This window comes from Lissotriton helveticus, chromosome 11, assembly GCF_964261635.1.
Source record: "Lissotriton helveticus chromosome 11, aLisHel1.1, whole genome shotgun sequence".
Classification (NCBI taxonomy): domain Eukaryota; kingdom Metazoa; phylum Chordata; class Amphibia; order Caudata; family Salamandridae; genus Lissotriton; species Lissotriton helveticus.
The window spans coordinates 1,090,033,826-1,090,060,582 of record NC_136072.1 but is presented as its reverse complement, the minus strand read 5'-3'; the positions used below and the strand labels follow the sequence as shown (position 1 = coordinate 1,090,060,582).

At 45.6% G+C, this 26,757-nt stretch overlaps 1 long non-coding RNA gene and 1 other non-coding gene across 2 annotated transcripts in view; both read left to right on the top strand.

Moving 5' to 3' along the window:
• LOC144792601 (uncharacterized) overlaps positions 1-26,461 on the top strand; it is a 38,970-nt gene extending 12,509 nt beyond the window's left edge. Inside the window, exons 2-3 of the long non-coding RNA XR_013602587.1 lie at positions 23,868-24,449; positions 24,899-26,461. This is a non-coding gene — a long non-coding RNA (uncharacterized LOC144792601). The remainder of the gene's footprint in view (positions 1-23,867; positions 24,450-24,898) is intronic.
• On the top strand, positions 26,462-26,534 carry TRNAG-CCC (transfer RNA glycine (anticodon CCC)). Its single transcript has one exon. It is a non-coding gene; the product is annotated as a tRNA-Gly (tRNA).
• Positions 26,535-26,757: the final 223 nt, after the last annotated feature.

The window sequence follows — 26,757 nt, the reverse complement described above, 5'->3', positions numbered from 1 at the left end:
CATCAAGACTACTACCGCAACATATGACTGCATCGAACCACTGCATAATTCTATCACTACATGAACAAGGTAAGTATGAAATTTAATCAACCACTTCATCAAAAATACATATACACTAACTACCCATGTGCGTCGACCATAATTCTAAACTTGACCAAAACCCTATCTCTTACTTGACCTAAAGCTACCCTAGCAGCATCCTTGACTCAAGCACCACCCCTGATCCTAACCTAAGCCTACCTCTAGCCCTTAATCTAAACCAACGCCAACCCCTTTGATTCACCCCAAAACTAACCCTAATCGTACACATTACTCTTACCTAAACCAAAAACTCAACCTGACTGTAGACCACAATCTTATCCTATCCTTTCAGTAACTCTAGCCCTAAGCCTAAACATAACCCAACAGCAATTCATGTGCAGCTTGTCTAAGGAGCGCCAGGGGTGTTGACCCGCTATGTGCGAGCGAGCTGTCACTGACGGATCAAGTAGTGTTCTCTGTCTGTTCTGTTTTGTACGTAACTTTAGCCAGGGTGAAGAAGGGGGCTGCTCCCCAAGCATGATGATTGGCAGCCAACCTGCCTGTCACTGTGAGATGAAGTGCGCATGTCAGTTTGGCTGTTTCTTTAACCACAGCCAACCCAACATGCATACTTCACTTCTTGTAACTAGCGCTGTGTCAGTGAGCCTGGGGAACATAGACAGAGCCTCAGATGCGGCCGGTACGGATCGGAGGTAATGGGGCAGGAGCAGGAAGGGGGAGAATGTGGGGGAAGTGGGCAGGAAAAAATGAATTAAAAACGTACCTTCTCGCCGCGCCTCTCCTCTGTAGTCCTCCCTCGCTGACCTGAACAACAGAAAGCACACCCAGGCTCCCAGTCAGCCAATCACAATGATCCCTTAGCAGCGTTGTGATTGGTCTGAGCGCTGTGTTTTGGCGCTCAGACGCAGACGCAGCCTGGGCAAATTCTCCATGCAGGCTGTAATGCAGCCTGCATGGAGAACATGTGAAGTACGTAGGACTGTTTTGGATGGCCCGAGGGGGCCGGGCAAGCAGCCATTGCGCACTTAGGAGGGTGCTACCACTCCTCACCTGCCCCTGCCCGCCCCTCACTCAAAGCTGCGGAAGGAGGAAAAAATAAACTGATAATAACGCAAGTTAGTATCATTTTATTTTTCTTTAGTTACACTGCATAAAAGCAGTGGGGTGACGCTCCTCCGCCTTAGCAGAGGAGCCGCCACTGTAGAGCCTACAGATCTCCCTGTGAGCGCTGTCTCTGCCCTCTCTAACCAATCCGGTTGTTGCTGTCATACTGTTGAAAGCAGCATCAGAATTGGTTTAGATGACGACTACGTATGAGTGCGGCATATGCACTTGATTGTGAAGCCATCGGAGCGTGGCGCAGGGAGCACGGACTGTGGAGCAGATCAACTTGGGTACAGTTTATTTAAGCTGAATGCAGGCGGTAATATGGGAGCGATCTTTTAACGTATATAAAACGATGTGGTTAATGGTTAGTGCAGTCTGTGCTGCTAGTTGCTATCGTGCATGGAGCATGAAATGCCCAACCACTTTCAAAAGTCACCAACCGCTACTGCCCCAGTTAAAGCTTAGCTTTACTGATGGCTGTAGGCTTGTCCCTTAGCTTAACCTTGACTGCTTCAACTCCTACCCTAAACCTGACACTAAACCAGACCCAGTTTTTATCCCCCACAGCCTCTATTTCTAACCCTAACCTGACCCTTTAGCCTAAATTGACCCCTTACACTTACCTTTGTACCTACCACATTTGATATAATGGTACCACCAGTAGTGATATTTTAGATGGAGTGCCTTCATTGTAGTGGTGGGTCAATATAGTGGATACGAGGTCGTGGGACTGCACCTAATAACCGAGACCAATCATTGGGCGGAAACTTGACGCACGAGCCAGAACATCAGCCATCAACCAATACACAACATCCCATTTAAAGAAACATTTCAGGGCAAGGTATGCACAGATACATAGACAGTCCGTGGGGGCTGAGGCTCTGCCTCTTCAACCAAAGAAATGTTCCCTTCAAGTGTTTTTATTGGTCTTCTAGTCACATCTCCACTCCCTGCTCTCTCAAGATGGTGTGCACCTGTCAAGCGGGATAGTTTGACACCTATGATGTAGGTGAATGCAAGCCGGGCATGTAAGATGACTTAGGGTCCTGGAATCCGATGGTCATGGCTTGTGAAGCTGCGGTGTGGATGGAAATCCAAGTTGTCGGAGAAGGACCAAACGGTATATTCAGGGTTCAAACAGAGCCCTGGTGTTGGCCTTGGTCCCACCTGCCATATTGCCACAGCCTTCTTGCTCAGTGATTTCTTGGGCTGTACCTGGGACCTTCAGTGCCAACCCATGCGGTGAACTTAGAATACACACCGAAGGAGCACCGCTGAGATGAACTTAGAATGCCCACCAGTGGAGCACCACAGCACACACAGCACTTTCTTTTTGCCACTGTGCATGCATCAATAGTATAGTGCAACCGAAAAGGCATACAGCCTGATTCATCAACGGGACGTTTTGCGTGGCCCTAATAGCGATTCATAGCGAATCGCTATCAAGGACACGCAAAACGGTATTCATGTAGGAATTGCTAAATAAATAGCGATTCCTACACATTCCTTATTTGCGAGTAGAATAAGGAATAACTCCCCATTAGCCCAAAGCCCAAAGGCCCATAGGAATGAATAGGGAGTATTCCTTATTTGCGAGTAGCAATTTGCTACTCGCAAATAAGATAGCGATTGAAAGCATTTTTCTAAGTTTTTGCTATTTACCGAGAGGTCTGACCTCTCGGTAAATAGCGGCCCAAATTTGCAAATTCGCAATTTTTAAATGTGTCATGAATAGCATTTAAGGAATCTCTAGTAGAGATTCCTTAAATGCTAATCCTCGCATATTTGCTAATTCTTTATTAGCGATTTTTGCATTTGGGATGATGAATCCCAAATGCAAAAATTGCACTCGCAAAGGGCCAGATTCTGAGAATCTGGCCCTTTTGCGAGTGCATTTAGCTTCATGAATCAGGCCGTTAGAACGGGCCAGATGTTGCATTACTTGCATGGTCCAGGCCCCTTCCAAATGAAGGAAAACAGCACTAAAATATGCACTGGTGTGATTTACATTAAAGAAATAGCAGCAACATCTGCAGCTCCTTCTGTAATAGGAAAGTGCTCTGAGTATTACAGATGCTAACGCCCACTGTACTTCCAGGGCATCTTCATAAGAGGTCCCCAGGGGGGTATGTTTTTTAGAGAGAGGGGCAGAACGGGGAATAGAGATACATGCACAGCTGTAGACAAATAAGGAAGAGCAAATATGGAATCATCTATTTGTTATGCCCACTATGTTTTCTGTGATATACTAATTTGTTTGTAAAAACACAAAGCCAATAATTGACACTACCTCAACATACCGCTAGATCAGCTATCTCTTAACTTAACACTAGCCCTTGCACTAACCCTGAACTTAATATGAAACCTTATTCTATCCAGATCCATTTACCTTACTGTAAGAAATTGGATTATTATTTGGGGGGGTTGGCGGTGATGCAACTAACCACCTCAAGGAATAATCACAGCACTTGTCAGCGTGAATCCTCAAAGTCACTCAATTAACATGTACTCAGTCCCATGGTAGCTATGGCACAGAGCAGGTAGGCTTAACCTAGGGCAATGTGTAAAGTGTATATGCAGTACCCAAACAGTAATAAAGTCCAAATGCAAAACAATAAAAATCCCAAACCAAATTAGAAAAATAGAGTACAATGTAAGAAGGAAAGTGACACAAAAATGAAACAAAATTCCATTAAGGGGAACCGGAGATCTGATTGTTAAAATATTGAATTTAAAAATAGTGCCATGAAGTGTGAAGTGCCAATGATAGTCAATGGTCATGGTAGACTGGGGCGTATGCCCAATTTGATGCTGCCCAAGGTGGAGTGTGGGTCAGATACGCCAACCAGATTTCTCCTGGTCAAAGATTTTACCTTCCGACTTCAGTCCTTTAAGTCTCACTCCACCACAAGCGTACACTTCTCAAGCCCCCACGGGAGGCACTAAGAGACTCACAGGGTGCCTTGTAACTTGAACAAGATGTCAGCTTTACAACTCTTTGAGTCCACTTCTTTTTCTTGGGTAAAAGAGAGAGCAGGTCTGGTCCTTCAGGGCTCTTCTCCAGTCATAGACAGATGTTTACATCCTCTTCTGATCCTCCTCAGGTCCAGGAGTGTGCTGAAGTGGGTGTCTTGAGGTGCCGCACTTATACCTAGCATGAGCTAGTTGGTGGGATTGACTTGTGGACACACCCAAGCTAATGAGGTAAAATGTTTTGGGGCCAACTGTACCCACTTTCGGCAGCACTAAACCTGGGCTGTAAGGGCTGGATGTGTGTGTGGGGATTGTACTATATAATCCTAGTGGCCTGCCACATCTAAAACTAAAATTCAGTTTGGGGCAGCCACTGTACCCACAATAAGCCCTGAGACAGAAGTCTGGTAGAAAAAAATGGGGTTTTCCAGCAACCAGACAGTGGATACACAAGAATTATTTTGGAACCCTGTTTCCCCTTCCTTTCAAGTGCACCTCCAGTGTTAAATGTAAAAATCCAGAGACGGAAGTCTACTCGGACAAAGCTGGTCTTCAGCTACAAAACATTGGATACATAATAATTATTTTGGCTTTTTGTTACCCTTCCTTTCAAGTGCGTCCCCGGCTGACCTTTCAATCAGATTTTGACATTCAATCAGGATTTGACTCTGTAATGTCAAAACAGATGCTCACAGCCCACCCTGCATATTCTGGCAGGTTCAGAGAAGTAATCTCTGCCCATTATTGTCAGCCTAATGATTGCTCCTGGAAAGCACTTCATACCTTTTTCACACCTATTCAAATGCTAATTCTTGGCTGGCACAGGTGGAAGAGCAAATTCAAATTTAGTTTCCAGGATTTCAGTCAGGAAAAAGGTAAATTTCTAAAAGTTACTTTTCCTTAATATTTATTCACAATCCAACTTCACCATTAAATAGGATTTCTAATAACTATTAAAAATAATTGTTTAATTATTTTTCTACCTAGTCCCATTCATGAAATATAGCATTAGGATTTTAATCTACACACAGTTTTTTTGCATATTACAACTAGGCCTGCCATAGTGAAAAATAGTTGTTGGGTGCGAATCACTGTAAGGACATGTTAACATTACATTTCCACAGATCCTACTTTTAAGTACAAAGCGATCTGTCTTGTAGGTGAGAAGGCCTACATTAAGGGTGTCATTAATATTTAAAAGGGAGGTTTGAACCTGTTAAAAGGGTTTATTTTGACAGCCCAAATTGTAGTGTTTAAACTGCCCAGTCAGGCTACAGTGGTAGGCTCAGAGTCATGTTTTACACTGTTGTATAACTCCTATATATCCCTATATCGTGTTAAGTTAGCATAGGTACGTTTGAGATTTAAACGCCATTTTTCCTTTCTTGCAACTTCTGCACACGACCCTCATTTGTTGACTTAGCTTTCAACCTAGTAGTTTGGCGTGGTGAATGTGAGAATAATATGTTATTGCTCTGATATCTGCTTTGTTTAATAAAACATGTCTGCACGGAGAGTGCTGAAGTTTCAGGAGCAACACGATATGGAATTGTTATGAGGTCTGATCTCCACGCCTTCATAGTCATAACACAAGTGCAGCCTTTGCCAACTTGGGCTTGAGGCGGGATTGATATTGCTTTGCACGAGAATTGTTAACACACTTGATGCGGTGCACATGCAGAGAGAGCTGGTGTATGCTGATGTGATTCCTTCATGCTAGGACACTAAGGTATGGGCCCGCCCTAAAACAACCCAAAGAGACCTTCTTAGATAATAATATAATATATGTGTTAGGGAGGGTGAGATATAAGTGTTGTTAACTCTTATTCATTACAGCATGTTAACATGCTGTCACCATTCGCTTTTTATGTCTTAGTAACTATGCTGATAATTTTGCTACTGATAATAAGTATACTTGTATTATCAAAGATACTGCGCCTGAGAAGACGGCATTAGTAAATAAACATTTCAAATGCACATGTGTCTTCTTTACTCCATGTTCTGGTTTGTAATGATAATATAACGAAAGAGTGTTCATGAGTCCCACGTACCCTGAGGTACTGTAAGTTCATGTTCTGGTTTGTCTAAACATTGGGTGTTTGATATGTCCAATGAGACACTGTAGCTAGCTCGGTAAGGGGTGAGTTGGTTGCTAAGGTAAGTTTTGGGACACCCTAATTTGCCGAGGTTCCACTCCTCTGTGCACAGTTCTGTGTGAGTACAGAAACCCTGCAACATGGCGCCCAACGGTTTCGGTGGTCTTATATCATGACACTCGAGTAGTTTATCATTCATGCCTTAACCCCTTCACATCCGTTTCCGGAAAACGGGGTGTTGGTGAAACCTACCTATTTTTTGAAATAGGTCTTTATTCAAGCTTGATTCTTACCTAAACGGTTTCTTTGAATTACTACCCAGTTGTGCTACAAAGTATTCTTTGTTTTTTCTTGTTTCCAATTCTGTAATGGCGGCAGCGGTGGCTATTGCGCAGCATAGTCGCGTAGCGGTACGCAACCATCTTCAGACGTACCAGGTCCCAGTAGATGGGATGGCTGTGATTTTCGTGGTATGTGCAGATCCGGCGTTTCCTTACGAGTTGTTTTACTCTTGGGTTACGTTTCCGGCTGTGGACGCTAATTCTGGTTTGTTCCACTCCTACACCGCCTCAGATGTCCCAGCTGAATATACGCCGTACAGGGCATTGGAAATACCTATTGATCATTGGCAGCATCGAGTTTGGTTTGATGGCGCCCTCCCCCACTCTATGTCCCCTGCGAGGTTAGGTCCACTCTCAATTCCAGGTACTAATTGGCCTGCGTTGGGTGGCTTTACCCCGCACCCGAATCACGGGGCTTGCACCCTGGCTGAAATTCGCAGGCTGCATGTAGTTTCCATTTCCGTGATTCGTGCTTTAGTGCAATACATCGGTCGACATCTTCCTGGTGGTCCCCAGGGGGGTGCGGCCGCTCCCATGGAACGAGGCGGTATGCGTCTCAATCCAGTGATGGTAAATTCGGTTTTTGGTGCGCGTCCTGTTGACAACGATGACTTCCCATTCTGGCTAGCAGAGAAGTTTGATCAACTGGAGGCGGTTTTTCCGAATTCTACTCCTGCTGATAAACATAGAATGTTGACGATTACTCTACCGAAGGATATTACTCCTGAACTTGCTGACTGTGACAGCTGGGGAAAAACATTTGCGGCAGTTTATACAAGGTGCTTCGGCACCCCGTCTATGACTGCCCTGCCTGAAATCGTTAGACGTGTTCAAAATGATCACGGTCCAGAGGCAGCGGTTGAATTGGGTATGCGCCTGTGTGGTTCTTTTGAGATTGTAAGTGATCTCATTCTCTCCAATGTTAAAGGAGATGCAGTTAACTTTCAGGTGTCGAATGCTTTGGCTGCTCTGCCCGATGCCGACAAACCCCGCCAGTTAGCAAAGATTGTGGTGGCCGCTTATAAAACAATTGGCCGCACAAGTAGAGGTCTGAAATATTTTCCAGTAAAGGAGAAAAAACAACCACAGGGACAATCTGCAGTGACAGATGCCCAGCCCAAGTCCAAGAAACAAAATTGGCCTAAGAAACAGACACAGGGGAAGCAGACAACGCAGACTCAGGGTAATTTTCCTGCAATACAAGCTCCTGCGCCACCCGAAAAAGTTTATGATTTGCGCGACCGCGCGATGATTAAATCGCCTGATCGTTTTCAGGGTTCTGATCAACGCTCTCCTCGTTCCTTTCAGGACACATCGGCTCCCAAGACCGGTGGAGGAGGAGGGGGTGGACGTGGACGTGGTGGCCAACAAGGACGTGGTCAGTCCCGCCAGACGGACGGCGCAGTGAAGCAGGAGGATTCTACGCCTCGGCGTCCGCAGTTTGCGAAAAAGAAAGTCGCAGCCTTAACAGCGCATCGATATGCCACAGATAGTGAGAACGCGGCTTCGGAATCTGACGTGGGCTCTGACCTTGCTGGACAGCGCGGCGGAGATAACCATAGTCAGAGAGGCGCTGCGTCCACTACTGAGGGTGACAGCGACTGAAGTCTACGTTGTTATAGAAACAGCGGATACGAGACTTGCTCCCCCTGAAAGACTATATGAAATTGTCCTGTTAATTGAAGGTGACATACAGCGTACCGTTAAAGGTGTATTTTGGGAGAATCTGTCTTCTACATATGATATTTTACTTTCGGAGGCTGACTGGCCCCCACCTTTTGTGCTCGCGGCGCCGCGAGGGGAGGAGGTAATCCTACCCAGTTTCGCGAACACTGTCTCGAAAGAGCATGCGCAGCATTTTGCAGAAGAGTGGGCTCGGGCTCTCGCGCCGGCTCTGTACCGTAACCAATGTGGTTGGGATAAATTGTCGCCTTGCCACGAAATTCCGTTGCGGTCTCAGCCGCAGCCTCAACCTCAATATCCCATTCGGCGTGAAGCAAAATCTTCCGTCGCGGAAATCCTTGAACAATTGGAATATCAGGGAGTTATTGAAACGTGTGTGTCACCGATGAATAATCCCCTTTTTACTGTGAATAAACCTGACGGATCATATCGTTTGGTTTTGGATTACCGGCATTTGAACTCGCATTGCCGTAACTGTGCAGTACAGAATACCCACGGCTCTGCCCTAGTGGATAGTCTCGTGCGTAAGCGTTTCAAGACAACGCTTGACATATCCAATGGTTTTTATGCCCACAGATTGGACAGCTTTAGCTCCCAATGGACCAGTTTTACGAGCGCTGGAGTCCAAAAGCAATTCCGGCGTCTTCCAATGGGCTGCAAGAATAGTCCTGGTATATTTACCGCTCGCATTGTCTCTATTCTGGAGGCACTCGACCCTGATGCTTTTTCGTATGTGGATGACATATATCTCACAGACGACGATATTTGGGAGCATCTGTGTCGTGTAAATTCTCTTGTTTGCAACTTCGCAGACATGGGTTACAAATTCAACTTTGCAAAATCGCACATTGCTGAACACACAGTGTTGTTTTTGGGCTATGAGCTCAACAATGAAGGTAGAGGTTTGGCTCCTCACTTCTTGGAGAAGTGCGCACAATTGCGCGCACCAACAACTCTGAAAAAATTACAATCCTTACTGGGCTTTTTGAATTTCGGCAGAACTTACATTCCGGAATATGCCCAGCGTGTCAAGCCTTTGTATGCTTTGATACAACCAACTTTCTCAAAATCATGCTGGCTGCCTGAGCATTCAGCCATTTTGCAATCCTTGCAGGCTGATCTGCTCGCTTCTAAATATTTACTGACTCGTGATAACCACACCAACCTGGTCATAAGAATAATTCCTGGGACGGTGGGTTTCACGTACCTCACTTTTAATGAAGGTGACACTGTACCTATTGCTTACAAGTCACACTTGTACACCTCGGCTGAGATGCGGTTTCCCACCATAGAAAAGGTTTTAACTGCTGTACAGATGGCTATTCTAAAGGAACGAGCTCTGTCGCAGGGGAAGCGCATGCTAGTGGTAACACCCTGTCCTCATTTAGAGGCAGTCACGAAAGCCAGTGTACCAAATTCAAAGGCTTTGCACCCTCGGTGGATACAGTGGGCTGCGTCATTGTCATCCGCAGATGTCATGTTTATTTTTGACGCTTCCTTACGGTCGCAGGAGTACTTGCAGTATGAATTCGTTCATCCTGCTCCTCTGGCGATGCGACCTTTGGAAGACTTCCATTGCATCATTTACACTGATGGGTCGGCGCAGGTTGCGCATGGCTCTAAACATGCCTACGTTTCCGCATGCGCCATTGTGGTCGGTGCTATGTTGAATGATGAGTTCATTTCCAGGGAGGTACACACGTTGCCCCTGGGCGATTGCACCGCACAATTGGCAGAGCTTCGTGCTCTCTTACTAGCTTTGGAGTACGCAGATCCAAGTGTTACTACTCTAATTGTAAGTGATTCTTACTACTGTGTCCAGTCTTACAATGAAAACTTGTTCTTTTGGATTCAAAATGATTTTCATGATTCCAAGGGTAGCACAATAAAACATAAAATGATCTGGGTTCGAGTGGCAGAGCTTAAGGCTATGTTGCCACTCGTTTATGTGATTCATACTCTCGGTCATCAGCGCGTGGGAGTTCACGCTGTTGGCAACTCGCTTGCTGATGAAGCGGCGAAATCAGCAGTATCTACATACTTAGTTGCAGCAGTTACTAGGTCTAAAACCAAGATTGATAGCGACATCTTGGCAGCGATTGCTGCCTCTGAGAAGGGAAGTAAACATCCTCCGGGATTCCCTTCGAAGTATAAATACCACTTAAGTCCCGAAAAGGTTCCTTTTGTGACAATTCCTGATGTTGGGGAACGGCTGATTCCCAACTCGGATCGCAGAGCAGACTTGATTACAGCGGCTCATGAAGGTGTGGCGTCTGCGCATGCGGGCGTCTCGGCCACTGTAACTCAATTACAATTACGTTTCTGGTGGCGGGGACTGTACAAACAGACGCGTGATTATGTCCTTCTGTGTGACATATGCCAGCAGATTAAACCTTCAACTGCTACGCGTCCGCCTCAGACTCAGTTGTACATTTCTAATAAACCTCTAGGCTGTGTTTATTTAGATCACTGCGGTCCATTTTCATCTGATACTGCGTATAAATACATCTTAGTAGCAGTTGACTCATGCACACGCTTTGTGTGGGTATGGCCACATCGCAGCGCTGATTCCCGGACTGTCATCAGAGATTTGCGTATCTTTATAGGGATTTTTGCCTGTGGTACCTTCCATTCGGATCAGGGTCCGGCTTTCGCCTCTAAGGCGTATAAGGATGCCATGACTTCGATGGGGGTCCAAGTCAAGTTTTCGTCACCCTACAGACCCGAGGGTAATAGTGTAGTTGAACGAATGAACCGTGATTTAAAGCAATCTTTGACAGCCCGAGTTATAGGCACTGGCAGAAACTGGCTGGCTCACCTCTATGGCGTGCAGCGTGCTCTTAATAATCTCCCTAGAAGGTCTCTGGGTGGGCGGACCCCATACGAACTGCTCTTTGGCATCAAGATGTTCGTCCCTGACCTTGACGGTCTAGACTCGGTGGTTCGCGCCACTTCCTTTGACGCAGATGAGCATTGCAATGTTTTACAGAATCTACAAAAGACGAGAGACACTCTTGCAAAGGAACATTTGCCCTCCACATCGGATGATGCGTTGCAGATCCCGGTAGTTGGCTGGCTACCCCAAGTTGGAGAACTGGTTCGAGAGAAGATCGACAACAAGAAAGAGTTTGGTCCCTCCTATCGAGCTCCAGTCCCAGTGCTTGGAGTGAAGGGCACAAGAACAGTCATTTTACCACCACTTCCAGGTCGTAAGGAAAACAGGTTTATTTCTATTGACAATGTCAAGATACACAGAGTGGCCGATTCTTCTTAGCATGACACCGGCTGTTTCCTGTCCTTCCATTGTGAGAAATTCAATTATGCCCACTGCTTCTAATAATGAACCTGAGGTGGCCATCGAATTACCTGCTGTTTCCAGTCCATTATTGAATAATTTACCAGGAACTAACCTTGATGAGACAGACTATACATACCCCACTGATTTGTCCATGCCTGACATGCAAGCTCGTTTAGCCACGGAATCCAGATTTTCATTTGACTCTGCTTCCCTTGCCTCGAAAAAACCCTCTAAAATTGCAGTATATGCTAGCCTGTTTAAAAAACATTTTTTGATACCTCCTTGGATATACATTTGGCTGGTCCTTTTTTCAGTTTACCTTTTTATGTCAATTGGTTTTGTGTTTTATTTTTTTCGCATTATGAATGGACACTATGTCGAGGAGAGAACTTGCATTACTCATTTGAATGGAACTTTGGCCCCACTTTCCTCTTCACATTCTACACACAGATTAAAAAGAGACTTGACTTTGGTTAACATCACAGCGTGGCCTGTTCTGGATGGAATCGCGTGGGATGCAGTTCGTTTTCAGATACATGGTCCAACGGAAGTCGTTAATGTCCCTAATGTACTAAGAGTTAATATGGGGGATGTGGTGAAACAAAACATTCGTTCTGATGATTGGGATGTTAATGCTGTGGAAAGTTTGTTTTCTGATTTGAAATATTATGCTGCTTTTGATGCTGAGGATTTATATTTAGAATCTGCTAATTATGGTGAATTGTTCTGTTACCAACATTATGGCAATCACTTCTTACACAAGACATCTTCCCGAAGGGATGCGGTTAATTTTACTCAGTGGGAACATTGCCCAGCACCAACACAAGGGAGTTCAGAAACGTTTCTTAAAAAGTATACTTATTTCACTGACTTTAATCAGTCCAATCCCGAGTCCTTTTATTTTAAATTTCACAAACAGCCACTGTCCAAGGTTCGACTTACAAATACAAAATTGTTATATTCAAAGGCCTTCCTGGATCAATTAGTTACTGGAGGGTATGAGTTATGGAAGGATACCATAGACCTTAAATCAGTTTGGGGCTCAAGGGCCTGGCAGGTACAAGGTACTGAGGCTTTGCACCGTGCATGTCTCATCCCAAATCATATGTGGTTTTTAAATGAAACCATTTCCCAGACCACGTGCTTTGGATTGGCTACATCTAAAAGGTTAAACACCCCGTCTTTCCCGGAGTTGGAGGAATATGAGAATTGGAGTAATTTTACTAAATTGTCCATTAGAGATATACAGGCTCTGCTTCTGAATTCCTCCTTTAACATTTCCAGTATGAATCCCAAGGGTTGGCTGCTTTGGCACCGTGGTGCTGATTCTTGCCAAAAGAGATTTTTAAATATAACTGACGGTTTTAAGACTGTTAGATCTGATCCCCGTTTTGATTTGAGTCATACTGTCACCTCTTACTCAGTTGGCAAGTTGTGTCAAGCTTGGCTGAAACATTCAACTTTACCTGCGGTTAAGTATCACCTTTCCAAACTGAATGCAGACGTGGATTTGAATGATTTCATTAAGGGCCCAGCTAGTGGCAGGTCTAAAAGGTGGTTATATGGTGTTTACAATGAAATTTGGAAACTCTCACAGATTGAGGCTGCTTCACGCCTTAGGGCTATTGATCAGGCAAATCTTGAGAAAGTGCTTGCAGTGGTTGACAATAGCATTAACGTGCTTTCCTCTAGAATTTACACATTAGATAATATTGTGTCGTCTGTTGTTGATATTGTGCATGATGAAGTGTCTGTATTATACCATGGTCAAAATCAATTACGTTCAATCATGCAGTTTGCATGGACACTACAGACTCTAAAAATGGGTAAAGTTCCCTGGGGATACATGAACGTTTCCTCTTTATTTGCACCGTTTAATTTGACAGACAAACAACGCTTGCTTTCAATGCGTGATGCTTTCTTTTCTATGCTCCATATTGAAAGATTGGAATCTTTACCTTTTTCTGTGGCAGAGACCACTGCTGCTACGTGGCTTATCCACGGTTTAATAACGCTGCCGTTTGCTTTATATAAGTTTTCAAATTGTATGAAATATGTGCCAATAGGTCGTTTTGAACCCTTAGGTAGCGGTTTTCTTCATGAGGTCTGGTCACTCCCATACACATACAGATGTTTCAAGGATGAACAAGAGGTTTATCTAACAGGGGATGAGTGTACTGAGACGCCAGATCATTCTTTAATGTGTAGACACATACAGTTACACGGTTCATGTAACAGGGACAGACCGAATATGGCTTGCGTTTTACAGGGCACGCCAGTTCCTGCTATCATCCCCACGTTTAAATTGTTAGAGAATGGTAGTTATTTAATGCTCAATAATGAAAACTGCTGTGGTTTAATTAAAGGTATAGCTTTCATAGTAACGGTTAGTGAGCGAGTTATTTGCTGCAGAAATGTTCTTTATCCTCCCACACGTGAACATAGGTAGTCTTCCATTTGGCCACAGATACCGACCTTGGGAGCAGAATTCAGCGGCATGGCTAGAATAAGAGCTCTATTGTCCCAGAAAGAGGTGGCCTTGAGCTCGGCCCGTGAAACTTTCGTGCTTCACATTGCTAACACCCGCACGGAGGTTCAGGCTCTTTTAAACACTGATTTGCCCTTGCATTTCGGAGCCATGGTCCGTTCTATCTTTAACGCATCCTCCACAACGGGCCTAGCACATTTTTTTAAAGTTGTTAGCGGTGGTCTCGTGACTTCCTTTGAGAAGATATTTGGAGTCATCCCTGCATTCTTCCATTCTATTTTTTCATCCTTATTTGGAGGGTTCCCGTTTTTGCTTGCATTAGCGGCTGGCGCATTGGTGGTTTTCTGCCTTTTTAAATATGGATGCCCTTCCTGTGCAAGACCACGCACGGCTACTACTGACGCGGTTTCGCAACCGCATGCTTGATTACTATGGCACACTGCCGTTAGCGACTCTAAGCACGGCGTTTGGATTATCTTTTCGGTTCTCCTATTTCACCTGTGTCCAGCCTGTATTTCGCTGTCTGACCTGTGATTTCCTTTGGGCCATTGATTTGTGTCTCTGCGGACCAGCATCTTCTGACGTCGATTTTGATCAACTGATGAGTCCTATCATTGCTCACGAGTTGGTTTGTTCTGACGAAAGGGTTATGGCCTTGGCGGTGGCACATGGACTAATGGGTCCCTGGGATGTGTTGTCGGCAGCGCAGAATTTCTTGGAACTAAGTTTTCTTGAGAACCCACCGAGCTGTCCTCTGATGGTTATAGAGGATCCGGTGCTGGAAGATCACGTATGTTCCTTTCATCTTTTAAATTGGATGGCTGAACTGTTTTCTGATGAGGACAGTGACTTCCTCCTGGAGGCTGTTGCAGCTTACTTTTCATATACGGTCTTATCATAGACACTGCCTCAAATTGACATGCTGATTGATAGCATTTCCTTGATTTTATTGACTTTTGGTCAAGACATTTTATTTTTTGCTTGCCTATTGGCTTGAGCCACAATATATTTGTGGGCTATTTTTTTTAGCATTAATTTTTATATTTGAATCTTTATTCATGCTCGTTTATAAATGGATTCTGCTCTCATGTGATGGCACTTCTGTTACCTTATTTAGTCCGTTCTCGGATCATGGGGGGGTGTTGTATAACTCCTATATATCCCTATATCGTGTTAAGTTAGCATAGGTACGTTTGAGATTTAAACGCCATTTTTCCTTTCTTGCAACTTCTGCACACGACCCTCATTTGTTGACTTAGCTTTCAACCTAGTAGTTTGGCGTGGTGAATGTGAGAATAATATGTTATTGCTCTGATATCTGCTTTGTTTAATAAAACATGTCTGCACGGAGAGTGCTGAAGTTTCAGGAGCAACACGATATGGAATTGTTATGAGGTCTGATCTCCACGCCTTCATAGTCATAACACAAGTGCAGCCTTTGCCAACTTGGGCTTGAGGCGGGATTGATATTGCTTTGCACGAGAATTGTTAACACACTTGATGCGGTGCACATGCAGAGAGAGCTGGTGTATGCTGATGTGATTCCTTCATGCTAGGACACTAAGGTATGGGCCCGCCCTAAAACAACCCAAAGAGACCTTCTTAGATAATAATATAATATATGTGTTAGGGAGGGTGAGATATAAGTGTTGTTAACTCTTATTCATTACAGCATGTTAACATGCTGTCACCATTCGCTTTTTATGTCTTAGTAACTATGCTGATAATTTTGCTACTGATAATAAGTATACTTGTATTATCAAAGATACTGCGCCTGAGAAGACGGCATTAGTAAATAAACATTTCAAATGCACATGTGTCTTCTTTACTCCATGTTCTGGTTTGTAATGATAATATAACGAAAGAGTGTTCATGAGTCCCACGTACCCTGAGGTACTGTAAGTTCATGTTCTGGTTTGTCTAAACATTGGGTGTTTGATATGTCCAATGAGACACTGTAGCTAGCTCGGTAAGGGGTGAGTTGGTTGCTAAGGTAAGTTTTGGGACACCCTAATTTGCCGAGGTTCCACTCCTCTGTGCACAGTTCTGTGTGAGTACAGAAACCCTGCAACAACACTGTCGGTATAGTGGATGGCACAGTAGGTTCTGAGGTCCATTGGTGCCTTTAACTTCCAGACCGTGGGTATACTTTGTACCATATAATAGGGGCTTAAAGACAAGTTAATTATGCCAATTAGGAATATGCAAATTCCACCATGTTAAAGGGGGAGCACAGACACTTTACCACTGGTTAGCGGGGGTAATGTGCACAAGGTTCTCAAACTAGCAAAAATATAGGGTCCATCAAGAGGTGAAAAATATGCGGTGACCGCATAGGAAATTTGGATTTCCTATACTTATCATATACCAATCCCTAATAAGTGCTTACCGCCAGCTCCTAGACTTGCTCAAAGATAAACCTTATTCTTAATCAAATGCGTAACTCTAACTCTAAACTGTAATGGCCTTATCTTAACCTTAATCTTAAAGTTTACCCTAACCTTAAATCTAAGCCTAGCTCTAAACCTAACCTTAGCGTTGTAGCGTTCAACAGAAGTAAAATATCAGATGATATTTAAAGTAATTTTGAATTTATTTTAGTAGGAGGCTCAGGGGCCGATTCACAGAACTAATCTGAGATAGAATCCTAAACGTACTACTTTTCGTATTCACGGAAGGCATTTAGTAGTAGTAAAGTTAGGCGTCCTAACTTTACTACTACTAAATGCCTTCTGTGAATACCAAAAATAGTAAGTTTAGGATTTTATCTCAGATTAGTTCTGTGAATCGGCCCCTCAGTGACTGCTGCCTCCGGCACTGGTTTTCAAATACAAGTGACTAACCAACCAACTTTTAGAGTTTGGATGTCCACTAACTGAATAATAGCATGAGACAAATGAGCCATGCACTATAATGAGTGCCACAAGTCCAAATGAGCAATACCATACATGTGAACAAATCAATATATATAAGAGAGGTGACGATAGCTCTAGAGTAGTTATGGTTGGGTCTAACGTTCCACTAAAAAGACGTTTTTAGTTTTTCAAATAACTTTGGTGCAGTTTGAGGAATCTGCACAAAACTTCCCAAAAGAAATGCTTATCCTATATGGGCTTGACATGAAAAGTATTGTGCAAATTCATGAAATAGGGAGGCAAAAAAGTGACATTTGACACTTTAAATTTCATAAGAAACTGTTGGTGGAGCTCCATATAAAACTGCTGAACAGAATTACACCAAAACGTACTTAAACCAAAAACTAATAGTGCATTCATAGTCGTACCTTTCATAGCGTTATGGGTAATATGGTAATCTACCATGTTGACACCCAGGTAGTTGGGATTTGAGGCAAGGTCCAGATGCAAGTCTACCAGTCTCCACCTCTGTGAAATCTATGCTCGCCATGGAATACACTACTGGCTGTTCATCATTTGAAGAGAATCACATGTGGTCTCAATTCGCACCTCCAGGCCTTTGCGCCTACGACTTCCTGTATGCTTCTCTGGGAATTCCTGCAGGCTTTTGTCACCCACCCTCTGAACTCCAGGTTTGATGTGATCAGTTCATATATATATTCCATAGACTGCCTTCACAGACCTTGATCAGGTTTTGTGCAAAGCAGGTCCATCCAGCTGTTCCTGGATATCATTTTCCCTTCTGGGGCCATTTGAAGTCACAGAACTAATAAAGCTCAGCGATGAGTGGTTGTTTATGGATTCTTTTCAGCTTTCCTTTATTAGTAAGGTTCTTCCACGAATCTGTGACATGGCTGACTTTAGGGTCCTGGACAGAATAGGAAAGGTTAGGAACATGAGCTCCTGTCTCTAACCGTCCAACTGGATTCCGTCCTTATATACTGAGTAGTAACCACTTGTTTCTTCTTTCTTTGTGTCCTTTGAGTGGTGTGGATGCTGTTTTTTACCATATCCTAAACCTTTTGGTTTAGTGGGATTGGTCTCCCTCAGCCGCGGCCCGTGCAGGTAAGAGCAGTGGGCGATGGTGCCGGGTGGGTTGCCATTTTGACAGATGATGACAAGGGAAAACGAAATAAATAGTTAATTTTCCCTCATCGTAGTCCTTCGGAATCCCCCTCGCCCCCTGTCCCACTGCCCCACTGCTCTTACCTACACAGGCCTCGGCTGGTCTCCCCTCTACCCTGCCCCCGCCCTGTATATAGGACATCATCCCTCCCCTTTCACTGCGCTTTGTCCACATCCCTATGGATTTCACGTTGCGGGTTCACACAACTGTGTTGGAGCGCGCGCCCTTCTTCGTCTCACAGCGATGACCTGTGCTGCCATACCCCAGGTAACGGTTGCAGAATAAGCTAGTCGGATTCTGCTCACCTGTACCTTTCGTCCTCATCTGGATATCTTGTGGCATGTCTCTGCCCTGTATATTGATGACATCCCTTCCGCCCCTATGGAGTCACCCAACCAACCACGAAGGCCACCAAGATGCCCTGTTTATGAACGATGAATTAAGTGAGGGGTGACTTGGTTTCAGTCTCTTCATCTGGGCCATCTCAGTCCACTGGGCTCACAGGTGAGCAATCTCATCTGTGAGGTTATTTACAACATGTGTTATTGGATTTGTCTCATCAAGAGTGAGATCATGATCATTGCATTTGGTGTGCTGTGTAAATTGATATTAGAAGAGATTTATCCCGCACAGAAAATGATTAAGAAGTGGCATGATCTTAATCCCCTTTTATTTAATTTATATCTGTGATTTGGAACCTAAAATAACATGCGCCAGAATGTTTCCTGCCAAATCAGTGTGTGAGCAATGCCGCTTTGCTGATGACATTATCCTCTGACTTCACCTTGGCACCAATATGCAACAAGCATTTACAATGCAATGGTTTCGCCTTTTGAAATGTTTGAGCTATTGGCATTGTAAATGACAAAATTTGTATTTATGTGTTGGTTTTGAAAACAGATAAATAAATGGCATTGTCATTTACAATGCCAATAGTTTAATCTCTAGATCGAAACTTGTAAACAGCTACTCCAACCGGAGTGTCTTCCCGTAACACAAGGGTGATGCTGGGGTTACCCATACTTAAATTGATTCCTGAACACACAGCCATGAGGAAGAGAAACACTATCTGCTCCCACCCAACATATATACACTCTGATACAAACTGAAACTCTTCAGCACAGCACACCGGTCTTGGGGCTGGGTGTGCATTTGTTAATTGAAGGCTGGGGTGCTGCAACCATGCTTTTAGGGTTTGGTGACCGGAGGGCAGGTTTACAAAGCAACTCTAGTAACACTGCCGCTTTTCCCTATAATACTGTGTAGTAAATAACTGTAGGTGGGGGCGAGCGTCAATCACTTCATGCCTTCTGTACATATTCCTTACAGCACGTATTTGACAGTAGCTAAGGCCTCATAGTCTTCCCGCCCAGGGGTCTCCTTGCAAAACTTTGATCTACATCATAAAATGTTAATGGCCATCGCATCATGATTCCTTAAAGTGTTGCATCCCTTTATTTGAGCAGTCAGCTTGACCCAGTGCAGCCGCTGTTCAAAGAGCACCCCAAATATTAAGTGACTGTTTTGAGGAGGTAACAAAATGGGTTGCATTAAAAAAAAAAATCAGCACTGCAGAATAATCTGCACATTATCATTTATTGACAGAAGACAGCTCACTTTCCATTCGTCACAAAAAACAAAGACATGCAGCTGCCAGAAGAAGCACTCTTACACAGAAACACTAGCTCCTTCTTTGTATTGTATTATTGTTTACAGTTCCACATAATGTTAACTTGGCCCAAGGGCATTAAAGTGCTTTACATTACACAAGGAACGATTTTTATTGGGTTGTTTTTTTTTGCGCTGGGAGATTATGTGATCAGATCGGCCCAGAATGAAAAGATGTTGAGCCGAAGCAGGGATTCGAACCTGCTTTCCCCACGTCGGCAGGTCATTTCTTACCCACCACACAGCACTTCCTCAAACACACACCTCTCTAATCAGCACTGCAGAATAATCTGCACATTATCATTTATTGACAGAAGACAGCTCACTTTCCATTCGTCACAAAAAACAAAGACATGCAGCTGCCAGAAGAAGCACTCTTACACAGAAACACTAGCTCCTTCTTTGTATTGTATTATTGTTTACAGTTCCACATAATGTTAACTTGGCCCAAGGGCATTAAAGTGCTTTACATTACACAAGGAACGATTTTTATTGTTTTTTTTTTTTTTGCGCTGGGAGATTATGTGATCAGATCGGCCCAGCATGAAAAGATGTTGAGCCGAAGCAGGGATTCGAACCTGCTTTCCCCACGTCGGCAGGTCATTTCTTACCCACCACACAGCACTTCCTCAAACACACACCTCTCTCTGTCCCTCTCACACGCACAAACACATATCAACTCATACACACTCTCTCGCACCCACACTTTTCTGTTTCTCTCTTACACACACACATGCGTGCACACAAACACACCAGCACATACATAGATAAACGTTTAGGAAAGGAGGTGGGGTTGGGAGCAGATTTGGGAGCTGGGATTTTCCTGTTTACTTGAGATAAAGAACTCTCCTGCTTGTGGCCTCTCTGTTAACAGCATGTTCTGCTTTAACGACACAACTTGCTTGCACTTTTTTCACCATCTTTGCCCCCAAGACAGACCAGTCAACACAATTCCTCTCTCCATAATTAGTCTGTTCCTCCAAGGGCCCTGGAGTAGGTCTGCATGCCGTCGATTTAATATCCGTGCACTATATCCATATTAAAACAAGCACATAAACCAGCACATACGTATGAGCGATCCACGTCACGCACCTATCCGGGCCGCAGAGCGTTCTGAGCCCGGCTGTAAAACAGAATGTGTCCTGCAGCTGCCGTGACTCATACTGCATATAATGCCATATTAAAACAAGCAACGGAGAGTGAAAGGGGAGGGGGGCGGTAACGGGCACACGGGGAGGGGGGGCGGTAACGGACACACGGGGAGGGGGGGCGGAACGGACAGCGGGAGGGGGCGGGAACGGGGCACAGGACAGCGAGGGGGGGGAGGGCGGGAACGGGGCACAGGACAGCGAGGGGGGGGAGGGCGGGAACAGCACACGGTCAGCGGGAGGGGGGGAGGGAAGGCGGCGTCTTTGAAAAGCAAGGCGCCCCCGTGCCTACTTCCGTCCGGGCGTGCAGCAGCAGAGCGACGAGCAGCAGGCAGGCAGCAAACATGGTGCACGGAGATCCCTCGCCGTCCGCGTGGACCCGGATCCAGCCTCCCCCTCCTCCCGGCTGGCTGGCACCGAGATACTTTGTGCAGAAGAGAGCTCTGGAGCAGGGTCAGGCTGCGCCCCTGAGCTCTGCGGCAAGGGAAAGGATGCCTCCATCTTCGGCCGGTGCCGCCATCAGGAAACAAGCGGGAGGGGGAGGAGAGACGCAGCGCCATTGCGAGGCCAGCGTCAGGAAAACAAGCGGGAGGGGGGCGGGAGAGAACACGGACGACGGGAGGGGGGCGGGAGAGAACACGGACGACGGGAGGGGGGCGGGAGAGAACACGGACGGTGGGAGGGGGGCGGGAGAGGACACGGACGGCGGGAAAGGGGAGGGAACGGGAAAAAACGTAACTCCGCCCAGGGAAAAAATCTCGGGAACGCCCCCGAATCTGGTCCGGCCTTGACGGACAGATCCGGCACCCAATGGCTAGCCTCCATTTATGGAGCTAGCCAATGAGAGCCGGGGGACGTTCCCGAAGTGCTTAGTGTCGACATAGGATTTCACCTGCGCTGAAAAGCTGCGCAGAGCGCAGCCTTTCGGCAGGCGAAACCCAAAAAGGCACTAATGTGTTTAATGAATACCCACTAGACAGCAGCTATTAGATCAACAAGACATTGATGCAATGCACTGGATCATCCTTGGAGGGTAGTAGTTTGTGTATGGGTACCAAACGCTTTCAGGGTGTCTTGGCCTATCAGAAGCCTGTACAGTGGACAAACAATAAACTGTTGTGTCTCTAGAGCTGGAACAAAAACTCGGTCAGCCTTAAAAAAGGAAAGATGTTTTCGAAGTTAATGAAAATAATTTTTGATGAAGTGTAGGATACATCATGTTAGCAGAACATTGGTGGTGCAAAAGCAAAATGGCAGAACCAGGACATAACCCCTTTTTCAATCTATGCTCATCAATCAATCATTCATTCAAACAATCAGTCAATCAAGTATTTATAAAGCGCTGCAACACGATAAGAGAGCACGCTGCAACGCTATCTGCCAAGCACAAATAGGGCACTGTTGCTACTGGCACATGTAGGTTGACATGGAGATTGAAAGGAATCTGTGATTTGTCTCCTCCACGCTTATAAACAGCGCAATCCTTGTCACCAAGTGAAGAGATGGACATGTACGAAGAAGTAGGAGATGCAGTAACTCATCCTACAGCTACCTCCTGTCAGACAGAGCTGCCAATAGACTCCACGCGTCTTTCCCCATTTGTTTGAGTGCCTTCTCCTAGCTCTTCCCTCGTTTCCACTTCTTTCTCCTGTATTTCCCCCATTTTTTGACACATTTTCCTTGCTTTTTCCACGTTCCCTCTGCTTTCTCTTTGCTTTTCCCCTGTTTTTTGAATGCCTTCTCCTCCTTTCCCCTTTTTTCACTACTTTTGCCTTGTTTTCCTCCCCATTTTTTGAGAGCCTTCTCCTTGCTTCTAGCTCGTTTTCACTGCTTTCTCCATGCCTTTTCTCCTGGAGTAGAGGCGCGTCACCCCTCTTACATTACCCCCAAAGCACCAGAGATGAAAACTAAAATGGTAATTCATTACCATTTTATTTGTCATCCCTGTCCCGAACAGAGCCCCAGATCAAGGGCGGGCCGCTGAGTGACAACAGCAGGAAGGAGAGTGGGCTGTCTTTTGCACTTGTTTTAAGTGTGCATGTCATTTTGACCCGCTGTCTTGCGACGGGCAGCCATACATGCGCACTTTAAACCTCTCAACACAGCTGTCTCAGGACAGCTGGGTTTGGAGTAAGTGCAGGCCTCCGGAGTGCTGTGGAGCACAGAGTGTGGGAGCTCTCTCCAATCAGGGCACTGCTCACATGCTGCATGTGAGCAGCACCAGGATTAGGCAAGGGAGTTTCCTGGTGGCCGGGCTGCTGTGGAAGGAAAAAGACATCCACACCGGAGGACATCTTGTTTATCTCCATGTACGTTTTTTAATATATTACTTTTGGGCACACGCACGCCCGCCCACCTTCCCCCATAGATACCAGCTGCCACCTCCTAAAGCATGGTGGCATAGGGGGAAAAGAAAACACCGTTACATGGAATGGCACTGTGGCATGGAGATACTGACGATGGGACAGGAAAGCACCAACAATGCAACAAGGACCTTGTGACATATGGACACTGTGACGTAAAGACACTGACAAGAATACAGAGCCACTCTGAAATGGTTACATAGATGAAGCTGGAATAGGAATACTGTGGCACTGGGACAAGTATACACAGACAAATGGACAGCAACACTCTGAACTGCTGCAAAGAGAAACCAGGAAAGAGACAGGAGTATCATCTGTTGCGCTTACTGGGAATGCAGCAGTTGTTAGGAATGTTCCAATGGGACACTCCAACGTCGTACATAGGTTTGACATTACACGCACCACATAGGGGTAGAAATAAATGTGATTAGTGGATGTGCTTCTTTGGAGATAAGCAGACCGGGGGATAGATACTAGGGCATATTATCCACATCATATAAGTAATGTAAGAGCTGTTATGTCCTGGAGAATCTGCTACATGTCACTGTTTTATATGAACACCATGGGAATACACCAGTCATGTGATCAGCTGGGCTAATACCTTGTTTTTGTCTTCTAGACTGTGATGAAGAACCCCTGCGATGAAGAACCTCTGCAACAAAGAACTTCTGCAACGAACAACACCTGTGATGAAGAACCCCTGCAAGGACGAACCAATGCCACAAGGAGCCACTGTGATGAAGAACCCCCGCAACGACCAACTCCTGCAGTGAACAACTGTTGCAATGAAGAACCCCTGCGATGAAGAACCCCTGTGATGAAGAACCCACGCAAGGAAGAACCGCTTCCACAAGGAGCCACTGTGGTGAAGAACCCCCGCAATGACCAACCCCTGCAGTGAACAACTGCTGTATAGAAGAACCCCTGCGGAGAATATTTCCTGTGATCAAGAATCCACGCAATGAAGAACCCTCGCAGTGAAGAACCTCTGCGATAAAGAACCCCTACAAAGAAGACCATCTGTAATGAACAACCCCTGCAACGAACAACCCCTGTGATGAAGAACCCCTGCAAGGAGGAACCACTGCCACAATGAGCCACTGTGATGAAGAACCCCCGCAACGACCAACCCCTGCAGTGAAGAACCCCTGCGGCGAAGAAATCCTGTGATCAAGAATCCACGCAATGAAGAACCCTCGCAGTGAAGAACCTCTGCGATAAAGAACCCCTACAAAGAAGACCATCTGTAATGAACAACCCCTGCAACGAACAACCCCTGTGATGAAGAACCCCTGCAAGGAGGAACCACTGCCACAATGAGCCACTGTGATGAAGAACCCCCGCAACGACCAACCCCTGCAGTGAAGAACCCCTGCGGCGAAGAAATCCTGTGATCAAGAACCCACGCAATGAAGAACCCTCGCAGTGAAGAACCTCTGCGATAAAGAACCCCTACAAAGAAGACCATCTGTAATGAACAACCCCTGCAACGAACAACCCCTGTGATGAAGAATCCCTGCAAGGAAGAACCGCTGCCACAAGGAGCCACTCTGATGAAGAACCCCCGCAACGACCAACCCCTGCAGTGAAGAACCCCTGCGGCGAAGAAATCCTGTGATCAAGAACCCACGCAATGAAGAACCCTCGCAGTGAAGAACCTCTGCGATAAAGAACCCCTACAAAGAAGACCATCTGTAATGAACAACCCCTGCAACGAACAACCCCTGTGATGAAGAATCCCTGCAAGGAAGAACCGCTGCCACAAGGAGCCACTCTGATGAAGAACCCCCACAGTGACTAAACCCTGCATTGAAAAACCTCTGCAGCAAAGAACCCCTGCAAGAAGACCATCTGAAAATGAACAACCACTGCAATGAACAACCCCTGTGACGAAGAACTCCTGCAAGGAAGAACTGCTGCCAGAAGTGTACCCCTGCAATGGAGACCCCCTGCAAAAAAGACAACCTGCAGTTAACAACCCCTGCAATAAACAACTCCTTCAATAAACAAGCCCTCTGACGAAGAATACCTGCAAGAAAGAACTGCCACAGACAAAGAATGCATGTGATGAAGAACACCCGCAACGACCTACCTCTTCAACGACCAACCCCAGCAGAAAAGATCCCCTGCAGTGAAGAACCCCTTTGTTGAAGAATTCCTGTGATGAAGAACCCCAGCAATGAAGAACCCTCGCAGTGAAGAACCCCTGCAAAGAAGACCATCTGTAATGAACAACCCCTGCGATGAACAACCCTGTGACGAAGAACCCCTGCCACAAGGAGCTGCTGTGATGAAAAGCCCGTACAACGACCAACCCCTGCAACAAATAACCCCGACAGAAAGGATCCCCTGTAATGAAGAATTCCTGCGATTAAGAACCCACCACAAGGAAGAACCCCTGCAATGAATAACACCTATGATGAAGAACCCCTGCGATGAAGAACCCCTACGATGAAGAACCCCTAAGAAGACCTACTGCGATAAAGATCCCTCCAATGAACAACCACTGCGATGAGGACCCCCTGGGAAGAAGATTATCTGCAATGAACAATCCCTGCAATGAACAACCCCTGTGGTGAAGAAGAAGAACCTCACAATGAAGAGCCCTTGTGAAGAAGAACCTCACAGGGAAGAGCCCTTGTAATGGAGAACCCCGCAATGAAAAGCCCTTGTGATGAAGGACCTCGCAACGAAGAGCCCTTGTGATGCCGAACCTCGCAATGAAGAGCCCTTGTGATGAAGGACCTCGCAATGAAGAACCCTTGGGATGAAGGACCTCGCAACGAAGAGCCTATGTTATGAAGAACTCCTGTTATTTTCAGTCCTGGGGAAGAAAGGTTTCCTTCTGTGTTACAGCTCTGGTGACATGAGGTTGGCTCAACTTCAACCCCTTACTTGACTTTAAGGTAGTACTGGCATTGACTGACCAATTTATTTTCCCTATTTCACTTTTGGCCAGCTCACATCTACATTCACATACAAAACACTGCGCCCTGCAGCCGAAGCCCATAAAGCACCTTAATTTACAGCTTAATTTGTGCCACTGCTATCCCTTTGGTCCCTTGTCCTGTGCCCTTTATTACTTGTGCTCCACACCCCCAAAGGCCCATCTCACCATCAAATGAATACAGCTCAAAATGGATCTCTTCTGCAAAGCACAGAACCCCTAACGCTGCCACATCCATATTATGCCCTAGCACGTCAGCCTGCTAAGCCCCAGTGGCCTAATGGTCAAGGCACCGGCTTCCCAAGCCAGAGATTGTGGGTTCGAGTCCCACCTGGGGCGAGCGTGACTTTCTTTGCTTTGAAAGGGCAATCGATTTAGGCAGGGGGTAAACATTGTGTAAGAGCAAAGACAGAGCTGGAGGCAATGTAGGGTCTTTGGTGCAGTAGCTGGCAGGGAATATAGCAGAACTGATGGAATTCCATTCCTCATCTAGTGAGAACATCTAAGACTATTCACTATCCAGATTACATGTGACCTTGTCCAGCAAGTGTCAGGTGATGCT